We start from the raw sequence: 15027 nt of genomic DNA on the forward strand, positions 1-15027 counted from the left end.
TAATGTATTCATAATGCTTTCATGTTTATTTTTCATCTCACTTGATTTAGCAGATGCAGGTAATATTACGTTTCCTCAAAATATCAAAGCAAAGTATTAAATATGTATCAAAAGATGAGTGCTTAGAACCCAAGTTTTATTCCATATATGGTTTAACTAGGTATATAGATGCAGAACCTGTGAGTAAACTGGATTGTTTGGAAAATGAATACTCTTATGTTCTGGCTTTGCTGCTCAGTGGAAACCAAGAGGTTGAATATAACTGAGAAGAGGTTATTGTTCGATTAGAAATAACTTAAATACCCATTTCCTGATCTTTATTTAGTTGACCTTTGATTTAGCCTTTGTAAAGATTTACCCTCTTTGAGTTTTTCCCTGAAGCTACCATATTTCATCTAATATACTTCTACTCCCTTGTATACTATCCAAAGTACTTACTTATATATTTATAAACTAATTCTACCTTCCATATATGATAGAAATAGATAATCTTTGTCTCTCTGTTGGGGGAGCTGGAATGCAGGCAAGAATTCAATGGCTACTCTACAAAATTATGAAAAGTGAAGAAAGGTGAGGGGGTTGGGTAAGAGGATTGGGTGAGAATTCTGACAGGGTTGACATTGATCAAGATACATTGTACTTATAAACTGCTTTCTACAGGTACTTAAAGATAAAGCAAAATATAAATAAATAAAATTCATTAAGCAGACTATTATTTCAATTCACCTAGAATACTGCTTTCCTAAATACAGGTATTTCCAAAGCTGTTGTAGATTTGTTGTATTAGGAATGTTATTTTAGTCTGTAATGTTGAAGAAAGGTGGGTCCACTTTGTAGTGATATCAGAAAATGTAAACCTACTATCATATCACTCCACGTGGTAATATAATTAAGGAAATACTTTTATCATTTGACTGTAGGGTCTAGAGTCCCTAAATCTTGACAAAATTAATGCCTAAAGAGATGACTGGCAGAAGAAAATTTTTCAAGCTCAGAGAATATGCTTAGAGGGTCTTGGAGTATTTTGCCCAAATTCTATCCACTTCTTAATCATGTGATTTTATACTATTACTTAACCTCCATAATTTTTATTTCGATTATAAAATTAAGTAAATGTAAATAATATTCATACTTTGGTTTGCAAGGAATTATATATATATATACTAGTCAAGTGTTAAACATAGGTTTAGTATGCAATCAAAATACTAATATTGCAGGCATATAAATAGCAGAGTACATATAGCATATTGTATCTTCACCTTGGTCCCCTCAAGCTGAGCTGTTATCCTAGATATGAGAATGTTTAGGCCAACATAGAGAATATAATCTTGGCTCAACTCACCCAATAAGGCATAGACTAAAGTTCAAACCCAAGACATCAAACTCCAAATTCTGCCTCATTATTTTAATTTCCTATAGACATTATAACATGATGACAATGGCCCAACATTTTTGTGAAAGAGAGTTTTGAGTCAGGCATCTATTAACGACACTTCCATAGACTTTCTTAAGATTTATACGTGAAACATTCATTCACATTATACTATTCTAGATGCAGTTCAAGGAATATCACATCTCTATGTTTTAGTCAAACAAAATGTCTTTAGTCTCCAGATAAAAATTGAAAAGAAATCAGATAATGAGTGTCCATTCTCAGACTGAACCCAGTATCTCTCCAGTTTGTCTTTGGGGGACAAGTTTGCTTTCTGGATAAAGGACAGAGAAGGTTTGATGATTTTGGAAAAGGCAGGCGATGGAAGATGCTACTATGAAAGGCAAGACCTTGAAACGAGGGGAAAGAATATGTAAGAGAGTCTGACATATATGGGATAGGTTGATTAGCACCTAGGAATGCATCCTAAATTGATTTGGAGCAAGAAAAAAGAGCCCTGTTTATATTTTTAAAGCTTCATCAGGATGGTTACAAAAGAAAACATATATTCTTGTCTTTATCAGCATGCCAGCAAGTAGAAAACAGCAGTTCTTCTTACCAAGGACAGAGGGGTAGGGAGGGAAGAACATTGGCCTTGGTTGAAAGCCCATATAGGGCAAACAGCCTGAAAGGCATGCTGCATATTGTTTTCCATGGGATTGTCCCATTAGCTATGAAAGGCTTCAGGTGTTGGTCCTAATTTGCAAGAGGATCAATTAGAGGTTTGGGGAGTGTCATAATTTGTTTAAGATTACTAGGGAATAACTGAAGGAAACTAGATGAGTTTCAATAACTTTATGATGGCAATGATCCAAATGGCATCCGTTATGACTACAGAAGGTAATGCTTGATAAGAAATGTACTCACTATCTTGCCCATATAATTGTAACCCCCCTGTACAGTATTTTCACAATAAAAAAAGAAGGTAAATATTCCCAAATGAGATGCAGTGTGTCTAGACAATGAAGTCAGATGCAATAGAACCATATCCTAAGGAATATACCTGTACATCATTGAGAGTCTCATGAGAATTTTTGCTTCAAGTTTCATATAGAGCCATTAATCAAAACCTGCCCAAAGGAAGAATATAAACATTTGCAAAAGAGGGGCAATGAAGAGAAGATAGACCTACAATTTTTACAAAATGGGTGTCATGACATGTAGGCTTTACAGAACAGAAACTACTGCAGAAATTACCAGATCAATTCATAGATGAGAAAATTGAGTCAGAGAGAGATGAACTAACTGTGAGATAGTTTTTTGTTTTTTGTTTTTGACAGAACTATTTTCTGTAAAGAAAAATGTAAAGAAAAAACTTCTCAGGATAAACTTAAACCATAATCCAAATTCCACAAGATACTTTGCCACTTTTCAGCTCTCCTTTAACTCTAGGAGACCCATTGGTTGAAAGAGCAAAGATTCAAGAGTTTAGATGATGGCATATCTTTATCACTAGACACAGATGCTAGGACAAGAAAACTTTTGGGCTGAAGTGCCTAGCCATCAATTCAAGTGTTTCACCTGTCTTACTGTCTGCATATATTCTGTAAAACATCACTATCACCTGATAATAGTCTTCTCAGTGATCTCATAGAAGAAGTTGTGTAAGGCCAAGATCTAAAATCTTTGCTTTAGTAACAAGATAAATTCTAACAAACTAAAGTCTAGATAGATAGATAGGTAGATAGATAGATAGATAGATAGATAGATGTACACATAGATACAGATACGATATGTGTATTCCACTTATATATATCTTTGTATATATAATACATGTATATATACAGTATATAATATAGATATATAGCATATTATGAAAACCATATATAGTATACAATATAGTGTAATATAGACACATTACATATGGTATATATAATGTACTATGTATTTTATATACTATATGTAGTATACATTATAGTCATACATATATAAAATTCATATATTGTATATAATATATATACTATATATAATATTGTATATACTATGTGTACTATCGATACATACTATATATCTGTATCTATCTCACGAACAGTTTTCCTCAGCTTGAATACTGAAAATAGGAAATCTCTTACTTTCCTTACTGCTTGATCTTGAGTGCTCCTCTCACAGAAGCCTCTCTTGATCTCTAGATTTCAATCTCTCCTTTGTTGTTCAGGCTGTTGGAGGTGTGTCTTTGAGAAGCATTTGGGTAATTCAGGAGATTCCTTGTACTACTGATAGTACCCCAATCATCTTTTTCAGTTTCTCCAGGGAAGTCATAGAATTCAGATGCTCAAAGAAGATATTCTGAAGGCAAAACTTTGTAACAATTAAGTTATAGCTCTAATACATTCTAGTTGTGCCCTCTTGGATAGTACTGCAACCTCTGCACTTCAATGATCATATCTTTTATGTTGGAATTGTTTCTCTCTGTGCTTTTTTTTTCTGTGGCTTGATCCATGTTGGCATTTGAGAAGAGCAGATTCCACACAGGTAGAAGGGTGAACCAGACAGGTTAGGGGGAAGATAAGTATAGGCCAGTCACTGAAAGATTAAGACAAGGAATCTTTAAATGGTCCATGGGTCTATCTTCTTTCTAGACCCTGAAATCAGTACCAGCATCATACTTTCCTTTTCAAATGAATTTACTCCCAGGTGTTCTTGGCTTTGATCCAAATACTTCTTGCTAGATATCCTTCATCAGAAACAACAAATCGCATTTCCCATCACTGATCTTCACTATGTGCCCAAGAAGAAAATTCATTTTCTTCCTTTATGTCCTCTCCCTACCAATTCAAAGTCTAGTCTTGAGTTCTTTTTGACATGCAATTTCAAAATCCTGTGACATAAACCCCACATTAATCGCCTCTTTAGGAACAAAATGTATTGTCTTCATATGACTTCATTAGGCAGAGAATTTTGAGAAGTCATTGTTCTTTGAATACCTGGTAAGATCCATGAAAAAGCAGGGAAAATGTGAGTCTCACAAAAAAGGAAGCCATGAGGGTTTGACTTGAGTAGCTCTTCCTCCTCCACACATTAGCTCCGAAGATAAATATACATATTGGACAGATTCCAAACTGAGATGAGAATAATAGATTCATTTCTCAGGTATTTGTGCTAATACATAAATGTGGAAGTATATTCCTGAATCATAGTGACTACAGTCCAACCCCCTCATTTTATGAACAAATTGAGACCCAGAAAGGTTAATTGACTTGTTAGCAATCACAACACTGTTTGCTAAGCAGAGATACCATAATAATTACATCATCTATGATAGAATACTCATTATATTGTAGGTGAAGAGCATTTCATGGATTTCTCATATCTAATTGTTGCTAAGCCCTGTAAGGATATTCTCATTAGCCCCATAGTGACAGGAACGCCCACTATTTACTTAAAATATATTGCAGAGATTTTTCCCTCGGATTACCCTTTTGCAGTATTATTAGCTTATGTACATGTAAATGTGGCAAGGAGTTTGGGGGGGGGACACAGGCATAATCAAAGTTCCTGGTGTCTAGAATGAGGATGGACTCCAGTGATAAGAAGAACCAAGCCTTCATGCCTTCATTCAGTGTACAATTAGAGCAATGCTCTCATAATTGGAGGCCTACAGTGATAAAGACACAGAGCCAAAATCCAAATAAATGCCAAGTGTTCAGCCTTTATGTAGGTACCCAGTGAACATGGCATGAGGTCTCAGGAGGGAGGTTGCAGAACTGATGGTCGACAAGATCTTATTGTCATCGTAATATGGGGATAAACCTGCTAAGGTTTCTGATACAGTTGACTAGAGTATAACGAGAATTTAACAGACACATCTGATTACTTTCATCTCAGTTCCTATGGAGCACAATGAGAGGAAACACATTTGTGAGTTGGAGAAAAATGACTGTGTTAAGGAGACTGATAATACAACTTAGTCTTACTAGAGCCTATGGGAAATGAATTTACTGGGCAAATGTACAAACATAGCCAAACAATGCCCAGTGCCCTTTTGAGATTTGTGACCACACTTTTGAAAGAAGATTCCTCTAGCTTAGCTTAAGTGATCTGAAGTATAGTACTGTAGGATTTTTCTTTCCAGTTTTGTTCAAAGAGAGAGGAGAATTGAGTAGTCAGTGTATATCAGAGTTGATTTTTTTTTTGGTGCCAGTCTTGGGCTTAAACTCAGGGCCTGGGCACTGTCCCTGAGCCTCATTTTGCTCAAGGCTAGCACTCCTCCACTTGAGCAACAGCAACACTTCAAGCTTTTTCTTGGTAATTTATTGGAGATAGGAGCTTCAAGGACTTTCCTGCCCAGACTGACTTTGAACACTAATCCTCAGATCTCAGTCTCAGCCTCCTGAGTAGCTAGGATTACAGGTGTGAGCAACCAGCGCCTGGCCAGCTATTTTTAAATGGTTGTGTATTTACATTTTCCCTGGTTCTTCAATCTGCAGCTACTAATCTCTTATTGGCTTTAGGAAAATTCAATTTTTCTAGCAGTCACAGATCCCACAGCTTGCCACCAAACACAGATGTTTAGTGTTCATTAAAATCAGTGAGATATATAAGTCCGGTACGTGCATACACTCTTTTGCACAGATGTATAATTGTACAAGCAATTGCTATATTCAGGGGTGCACATATTTATACACTACACAAATTTCCAAAACATATATACTCTGAGATTACAAGCTGTGAGATTTGTCTGGTAAAACACAGTGAGCTCATTGAGAAGCATTGATTTATTTGTACCAAAACTTGTAAGGATTCCTTTGGAATGTATTAGTATTTAATCATGTGTGTAAATACAGGAGTAGAAATGGAGAATCATGCAAAAAATACACCATTGATTAATGGATGAAGCTTGATTGTAGCATTGATGCAGAGCACATTTCGTTTTGAAAGGAAAATATCTTGACTCTATTCCCTTATCTAACTGTCTAGATGGTCTCAGGGAAAGGTTGCTAGAATCCTCTGATTCTTCTGCAAAATACTCAACTGGATCTATTAGATGTATTGTCTTGAATGAACGTGTATTTGATAGAGATAAAATTGATAAAATGGCTTATTGTCTGTGGTAAAGGGCTTGGTAAAGTTTTCTTATTTTGCTTAGGTCGTGTGAATAGCACCCTGGCCTTGGACCATTTCCATCATGCCCCTAGGCCCCAGGCTACTACCCCATCCAAGTTTGGTTCTTTCCTCCTCTGGCCTGTATCTTGTTACTTGTCCAAGGCTTACTTCTAAACTTCTCAAGTTTAGACAAGAGTCTCTGTTCATCTGCATGCTGATAGTGTCACCTACTTACCCAGTACAATTTCAATGAGAATCATAAATAAAACACTGTTGAAAAGATCTTAATAGTCTCTAAGTTAAAAAATATGGGCTCCAAAACAGTATACAATATAAAGATCTCATTTTTAAAATGTATATATACTGGTGTTTGTTGATTATTCTTTGAAGATGCTCTTTTATTTTACATGTATTTATGTAAATTTTGGGAGATTAATTTTTTAAAAGAATAACAATATAAAACTTATTTGTTTTCCAGGAAGAGAAATGCAGTGCTATTTAGAACACAGTAATTTATCAATTTAAAATGAAAATCTTTTTTATTTAGTTGAGAAAACTTATTTAATATTGTACAGTTTGGGTATTTTTCATCTTAAAAAATAAGAAAATTCAGGGAACCATCTTTGAACCCATGGCAGATTTTAAGAAACTGCAATCCTTTATCTAATTTCAAGTTAAACAGTTTCCAGTATAGTTGATGGACAGCTGTCTTTATAAATATTGCTCTGTCGGGGAAGTTATTAAGTGGCCAAGGTAGTGATGTTTTACCCTTGAACCTCAAGAACCTAGTCGCGGTAGAAGCTTTCTGTATGTGCTAAGAGGATCTGTAGTTGAAGAACTCTTTGGAGCAAAATGTTCAGTCTGTTTTGCTTCATTACTCTGGAAGGCACTGTGGGTCTGATAGGGGTGGAAGGGTGGAGAAGTGAAGAGTGTCCAGGGTGATAGATTGTGGCTTCTTGGTAATTCTCAGCCTCCTCACTTCTTATCTTCAGTGTTCTTTCCCTAGCAGCAACTTGCTTATATCTGCCTAAGCACCCTTCATGTGAAAATCTATGTCAGAATTACTTAACGTAGAAAACAGGCTAAAAGGAAAGGACTAGTAGAGATGACACCAGAAACCTTTAAGAGCAGTGCAATGATTTCATTAAATATCTCATTTCACCAGCAAGGGATCCTAAATACCTCTCATAAAATGTATTCATAGATTCCTTTTCATTCAAAGGCACTTTTTGATATTTGGTCATAAGGATGATACACATAATTTTCTTTTTTCATTACTAGATTTTTTTCCCTTTGCATAATGAGAGGGTGAAGACTATGAGGAAAAGAAAATAATAAAACATATTGTAGCCTGGATATGATGGTCTGAATCTGCAATTTTAAAGAACTTATTTCCAAATCATTCTCCTCAAAAATATTAGCCTTGAGAAAAGCACCTAGCCTTGTATTTTGGTGTAGACTCTACCAATAGATGGCTGTTTGCTCTTCATTGTCTTTTTCAATAAGTGAGGATAAGAGCTACCTCATAGCATGCTGGCAAGGAAGAAGGATAACAGGAAGTGTAGTAATCACTAGTCAAAGACCACTCAAGCAGGTCTTGTTAGACGTTATTCAGAAATGGACTGGCAGTGGCCCAGAGTATTGACTCTGGATTGACTGTAAGATTTTGAACCCTTGCCCCAGTGCTTGCTTACTTGCTATGAAATCTTGGCTCTGTGCTTATTCTTTCTGTACTGTAGTTTTTGTCATCAGTCTGAAGGATATAACTAGAGTCCAAAGGATATAATTAGAGATTTTTTCTCATAAAATTTTCAAAATGAACACTATGGTAGGCACCTAGACTATCATGTTTGAACCAGACATTGCTGTCAGTACTATTTAAGAATTTGGTCTAAGTCGTTAGTCCAGTTTTTCTTCCTGTTATAATAATGATGATATTGGCTTTTATTTATTACACTTGATTGTCTTTAATTTTATATTAAGCGGTGCCTGCATTCTGCCTACAAAATAGGCAGATACCTCTATCTGATATCTTTGCAGAAAAACAAGTAGTTACTGCTGAGTTTTCAACTCTCTAGATGGCTAGTTTGGGTATTGCAGAAGACTTCAGGAGAGGAAATTCAAGCTAGCTTGAATATCAACTAACACTGATATTCCTTCTTAGTGTAGATGAGAAGGATTATGGTTCAAGGTCAACCCTAGGGAATGGGGAGAGAGGGTGTTGCAGGACACCATCTCAACCAATAGCATGGTACACCTGTCATCCCAGCTGCCCAGGAAGCTGACAATGAGAAGATCAAGGCCTGTGAGGCCAAAACTGTGTGCAATACTTTCCTCAACAGAAAACAGAAACCACCACCACAACAAACTGGTGTGATGTTAAAGGACTACCACTCCAGGTATGGCAGGACTTATAATAGGAGGATCACAGTCCAGGATGAATGCAAAACTCTTATCTAAATGAAGGAAGAACAAAAGAGGCTAAAACATAGGGTTCAAGTGATAGAGGGCATTTGCCTAGCAAGCACAGAGCTCTAGGTTCAAACCCTAGTACTACCAAGAAAAAAGAAGGGGAGAGAAAAGCAATTCATGAATCAAAATAGATTTTGCCACTGGCCAGTGAAAGCTAGCGACTGGGGTTCAAGGATCTATCTCCTCTCGTGAATCTCAAATATCATTTTGGGTGCAGAAAGAATGTCTCACTCATGTTTATATCCCCTGATAGGGGTAGTTATAGTAGATGTTATCAAATATCTGAATGAGTGATAAAGGGATCAAATAACTGCCAATAAAGTAAAATATGTTAAGTTTTGAATACTTTCCTTCTAAAATGTTTTCATATGAACTACATCTAAATTTTCATATATTTCCAAAAATAAAAGCATTATTGAAGGGTAAAATGGGGGTGGGGAGGTATAACAAAGGAGAAACAGCATCCTGAGAGCTCGTTAGTTTTCATAGTGCTAATAGAAATCCTCTATAGGCTTCAAGACTTCCCTCCTGACTAGGCTAAACCAATCATAAGCAACATGGAATTAAGTAATAACCAATTGGTTATATTGCTTATACAAGTCCATAGCAGGATTTGAGGGGGTAAATCAACTTAAGCCATGTGCTCCAGGAGCCTCACACATCATGTGGAGATAATAGTATGTGTTTAAAGGGGTTGTTACGATGATTCGATGATTTAATGTACATTATGCATGCTTAGAACAGGCCTTGCATAACTTTGTTTCCTGCTTTTTATTATTTTACTCAAGCCATCCTGGGTATATCTAGTCTCTATTTTCTTACCTTTACATAGTTGTTATAAGAGATGGAATGTTGCTAGGCACTGGTAGCTACTCAAGAGGCTGAGAGGTGAGGTTCTAGATTCGAAGCCAGCCAAGGCAGAAAAGACTACTAGATTGTTATCTCCAGTTAACTGGCAAAAAAATCAGATACATTGTGGCTTGACTAGTAGAGTACATGCCTTCAGCTGACAATGAAAACAACAAGAAAGTGCATAAGAGGCCCTGAATTCAAGCACCAGTTCTTATGAACACACACATGCATGCACACACACACACACACACACACACACACACACACATACAACATACACACAACTATGAAACCTTTTAGTGCATAGTTTATAATATACTCAGATATTTTTAAACCCATTTCAATTGGAATGCACATAGTTATCTTTTATCATATAATTGACCCTTGTGTGTATGTGTGTGTGTGTGTGTGTGTGTGTGTGTGTGTGTGTGTGTATGTGTGTGTGTGTGTGTGTGTGTGTGTACTCGTCCTAGGGCTTGAACTCAGGGCTTGGGCCTTGAGCCACAGCTCCACTTCTCTTTGGAAGGTTGTTAAATTGGCTTCAAACTACAATCCTCAGATCTCAGCCTCTGGAATAGTTAGGATTACAGGCATGAGGTACCAGTGCCACCAGCACCCTGTTAATTGATTCTTTTTTTATCTCCAAAATTCATGTAAGCTCAGAATAGTTCAGGCAATGTAGAATCTGTGAAATAAATGCTTCCAGTATCTCTTCTCTGGAGAGAAGAGATGGGAGGTAGCAGAGGAACCAAGAGTTTCTAAAATGTTTTCAGAAGAATTGAAAGGTCAGGCATGTTTGAGTGTGCCAAACACTGCCATTTTTTACAATGATCTATAGGACCACTTTGGAGATACCAAAAATATCTGGATTCATCAAAAATTGTTGAGAAGTCTTGCCGTAAAGAAAGAAGCTGACTTTGATTTAAGCTAAAAATATTTTCCTCCTGTTAACCTCCTATAAAACACATTGAGAGATGTTGTATTCAGCCGTAAGCACCACCGCAGAACATGAGCCTTGAGTCCCAAAGGTGTACATTTGACTCTGACCTCTGTCCACTCTCTGTTGGTTACTATTAATCTGTGTGATTATATTTTTCTTTTTGACTTTCGATTTCTCTAAGTCTCTATCTCTTATCAACAAAATAAGGACAATTTTTTTTCTTCAAAGACTTATTGTGAAAATTAAATAACAGATTAAAAACATAAACCTGTCATAATGCTCCCTCCCATCTCTTCTCTCCAGTGAATGGGAAGAAATTTAGAAGTGTTGGAAGGTACTGTGAATCTTGAGGGGATTGTTTCAGCAAATTTCTCATGGAGAAGACATTGTCTGACTATTGTTTTGAGTAAGACATAAGATGTTCTATTTCAGTATGGATTTTCATTCAGTGACTGGTCTCTGCCTCATGATAATCTTAAATAATTTGCAATAAACCTTACAAGAAACCCTTTGGTATTTAGTCCCCATTTGTCATTTCTGTAGCTTACAATGAAGCGACCACTTTAAGATACTCTCTATCACTCCATATATTGAAACCATTTTAGTATTTTTCCCCTGCCCAACCAATTACTGTGTGGTTATAACACAGCATGGGGTCTATTTCACCAGTAAGGGTCCAGAGCAGTATTTCATTTTCTACGAGAAATGTATACACAATGTCATCCAGACTAACAGTGAATTGGCTCCAAATATTCTGATCTCTTGTCTACTTTGTTGAGAGAATGGAGGCTGGCTTGCAAAATTAGCAACATAACAGGGATAAGGGAAAAGCGAAATACACGCGATATGGAACACATGGATTGTTCTCTAGGTATCTGCTTTGAAAGGAGCAAAGGCTGAATTGGAAGGAAGGATGAAGATGGTGGATAGCTGCTCTGGAAGGTGATTTTTATCTAGAGATGCTGTTATTACTCACAAATGATCTTAGTGACATTGTACAAGTCATGCCAGACAAAGCCAGTATCTCCTGCATGCAGATCTAGATTTTTTTCTTCACTTCTTAGGTTAAAATTTGTTGATATTAGCCGGGCGCTGGTGGCTCTCGCCTGCAATCCTAGCTACTCAGGAGGCTAAGATCTGAGGATCTAGGTTCAAAGCCAGCCCGGGCAGGAGAGACCATGAGACTCCTATCTCCAATAAACCACCAGAAAACCGGAAGTGGCGCTGTAGCTCAAGTGGTAGAGCGCTCTCCTTGAGCTGAAGAGCTGAGGGACAGCGCCCAGGCCCAGAGTTCAAGCCCCACGGCTGACCAAAAAAAAAAAAAAAAATTGTTGATATTATTTTCCCTTAGCAGAACGTTGGCTCATTGGCTGATTTACTACCCTCAAAATACCTTTATGGTTTTCTATGTGATTAAAAAGACAATAAAGGATGTACAGTAATGTCTCAGAAATTCAAATTACCTCAATCAGGACATGTGGCGATCTGGAGACTAAACTGAGATACTAAGCAAATATTTATTCATGGGGAATGCAAATGTGTTAGTCTAAATACGATCTGGAATTGGGAGTATTTTAAATGCTGGAATAAGTCGACTGTTTTCAAGCAATCTTCAAGTTCTGCAGACATCATTTAAATAATGCATGTAATTAAAAATTATTTTTGTCTATTCATTAAAAGTAAGATTAAAGAAGGCTCTCAAATAGGCTTTACTTTGTTATCCTAGTTGGAAGTAATATTTAGTTTTAAAATAGAGACTCGCCAATCAGGTTAGGCCAGGAGGAAGAAGAAAAATGTGTTAGGCCAGAATATAACAAAATAGAAAAAGGAAGAGAGAGAGAGAGAGACAGAGACAGAGACAGAGACAGACAGACAGATAGAGACAGAGCGAAGAGAGACAGAGACAGAGACAGAGACAGAGACAGAGAGATTGATGTAGACAATCTATTGAAGTTTGAATCCCAGGTTTTCTCTCCACTGTTTGTGAGAATGGACCAACATATGTGGTTGCAGCCTTTCTGGGTACGCTAGAGATTTTCCCTGTGTGTGTGTCCATACTCCTTGAGAGATGCTCATTGTTGGTTTTCAACAGACCTCTTCTTGGAAGGATTACTCTGAAGTGCCTATATTTAGGTGCCTGAGATTCATCACACATCCTCCACCACTCCCCAAGCTCAGTTAAAGGAGCAAGTAGTTTGAAGTCCCATTCCCAAGCCTTAAAGCACATTTTCCTCTCCTATTGATCTTCTAGAGCTCCTCAGGAATCAGTCTAAAGCACAACTTATGCTGAGCTATCCTAACTCCATCTCATCTCTCTCTACCTTGCTGAACTCCATTTCTAGCATCTTTTGAGACACTCACTTACTTAATAAGACCACCGACTGACTTCAAGCTATCTTGGCTGTGTTCTGTGATAGGATGCATCAAATGACTAAAGTTTAAATTTCAATAAAATCACCTCATTTTCAGCTAACAATTCACTAAATTTCCATAGATTCAACAAGTAAATATTCATCTCATTTTAGAAGAACATTTTTACCCATACCCATAGGATACCACTTCCTGTTTACTATTATTCTCCATTCTTAAGCTCAGAACTAGTTTGAAAACAAGGCTACTCCATTGTATTTGTAATTTTAGTTACCTCTTTATGATAAATGATGCCTATTAACAATTTGGTAGTGATATACTGCTTCCTTGAAAAGTAATGAATTTCAGAGAACTTAATTGAAATAAGACAAATACTGTAATAGTAGAAATGCAATATAGATTTGATGGAGCTATTAAATATGGGTCAATGAATAACTGAAATCTGTAAAACAGGACCTCTAAACTCTAATATATAATAAAAATGTCTTTCACTTATAAAAACTTCCTTGATGTTAAGGATTTTTTTGCAAGTTTCATATTTCTTTAATGAGCACATAGCATTGCCTACAATCATCCAATCTATTCTAAAAGTTATCCAAGCAAAGATATGCATGGAAGGCCACAGTATACAAACCACTTTCTAATAGTATTGTGCCTCTACTTATTTTGCTAAGGAATTTACAGAAAAGTTTTAACCTTTGCAAAAGTCTCAAGAGGGTGCCTCTGCCTCCACTCTTTAGATTGGTGGCAATTTAAAGATTCCCAATCCATTTGGCAGTGCTAGGATGTTTTACTTAACCAATATTTAAATCAATTGGAAGTTACCACCAGTGTTCATATGATCAAGTTCCAAAATACAGAGTCAAATAATTCCAAACCCAGCATTCTTACAGCCTATGTATGACTTAGTTGTTCCTTGTTGAATCATACATGCATCAACTTCTCAAAGATAAGTAAGAATATCAGATGGGTTTATATCACCTAAACATTAGAACATTTAACTAGGTTGCCATTTGAGATCAGCCTTTACCTTGAGCCAAATCTTGTTTACCTCATTTGTGACGACTTTAAAACTAATTCTAAATTGACATTATCAAGTCAGATTTTAACTCAGCCTGGTGTGTATCTTCTAACATGTCTGATTGTATTAATTACTATACTAACAGTGTTAAATCTATCTATCTATCTATCTATCTATCTATCTATCTATCTATCTATCTATCTATCTACTATCTATCTATCTATCTATCTATCTATCTATCTATCTATCTATCTATCTATCTATCTACCTATCTCCAAAGCAACTTGAGGCAGTATTAAATATGTCTTGGGTTTAATTCTGGGCTTGGGGTATACAAGATATATGTCCTGTATTTACTCTTATATTTAATTAGATAAAATAATGATCAATTATTATGTCTGACACTTAAATGTCTGCTGTGAATTTCTACCTTTCAATCACCTACTCAAAAGGTATGTCCTAGATCCCAGTATCATATTGTTTTCCAATGATCTGTGTTTTTAGTGGCATTTTCAACAACCAATGCATGGCAAAGGTTGCATTAAGTCTCACTGGCGATTTATTGACCGATTCTTCTCTTTAACAAATCTGTTCTGGAGGTTATTGCAGGGAATTTGGCCTAGGGGAGAAAATAGTGAAAGACTGGGAAGCAGGGTAATGTTATGGCTCATGATTATATTGGATCGTTCAAGCTGATGGCTTTCTGAGGGATGGAGGAAGGCAGAAGCAGGGAAACTAATTTGGAGTATCTGGATGTTATTATGGTAGGACATGCTGGTGTTGTAAAGCAGGTAGTAGCAGTGTCTAGTGGTTACTTTGTGCTTGGCAAAGTGTTTCATATGATTTTATTTCCAATCCATTGTTTAATAAATATGTGACACCATATTTTATCTGCCT

At 36.4% G+C, this 15027-nt stretch overlaps 1 protein-coding gene across 3 annotated transcripts in view; it reads left to right on the forward strand.

Moving 5' to 3' along the window:
• Kcnip4 (potassium voltage-gated channel interacting protein 4) overlaps positions 1–15027 on the forward strand; it is an 896578-nt gene that overhangs the window by 492646 nt on the left and 388905 nt on the right. The window lies entirely within an intron of this gene.

The sequence above is a fragment of the Dipodomys merriami genome, unplaced genomic scaffold (assembly GCF_024711535.1).
Source record: "Dipodomys merriami isolate MVZ:Mamm:240054 unplaced genomic scaffold, mDipMer1.0.p SCAF_9, whole genome shotgun sequence".
NCBI classification, from domain to species: domain Eukaryota; kingdom Metazoa; phylum Chordata; class Mammalia; order Rodentia; family Heteromyidae; genus Dipodomys; species Dipodomys merriami.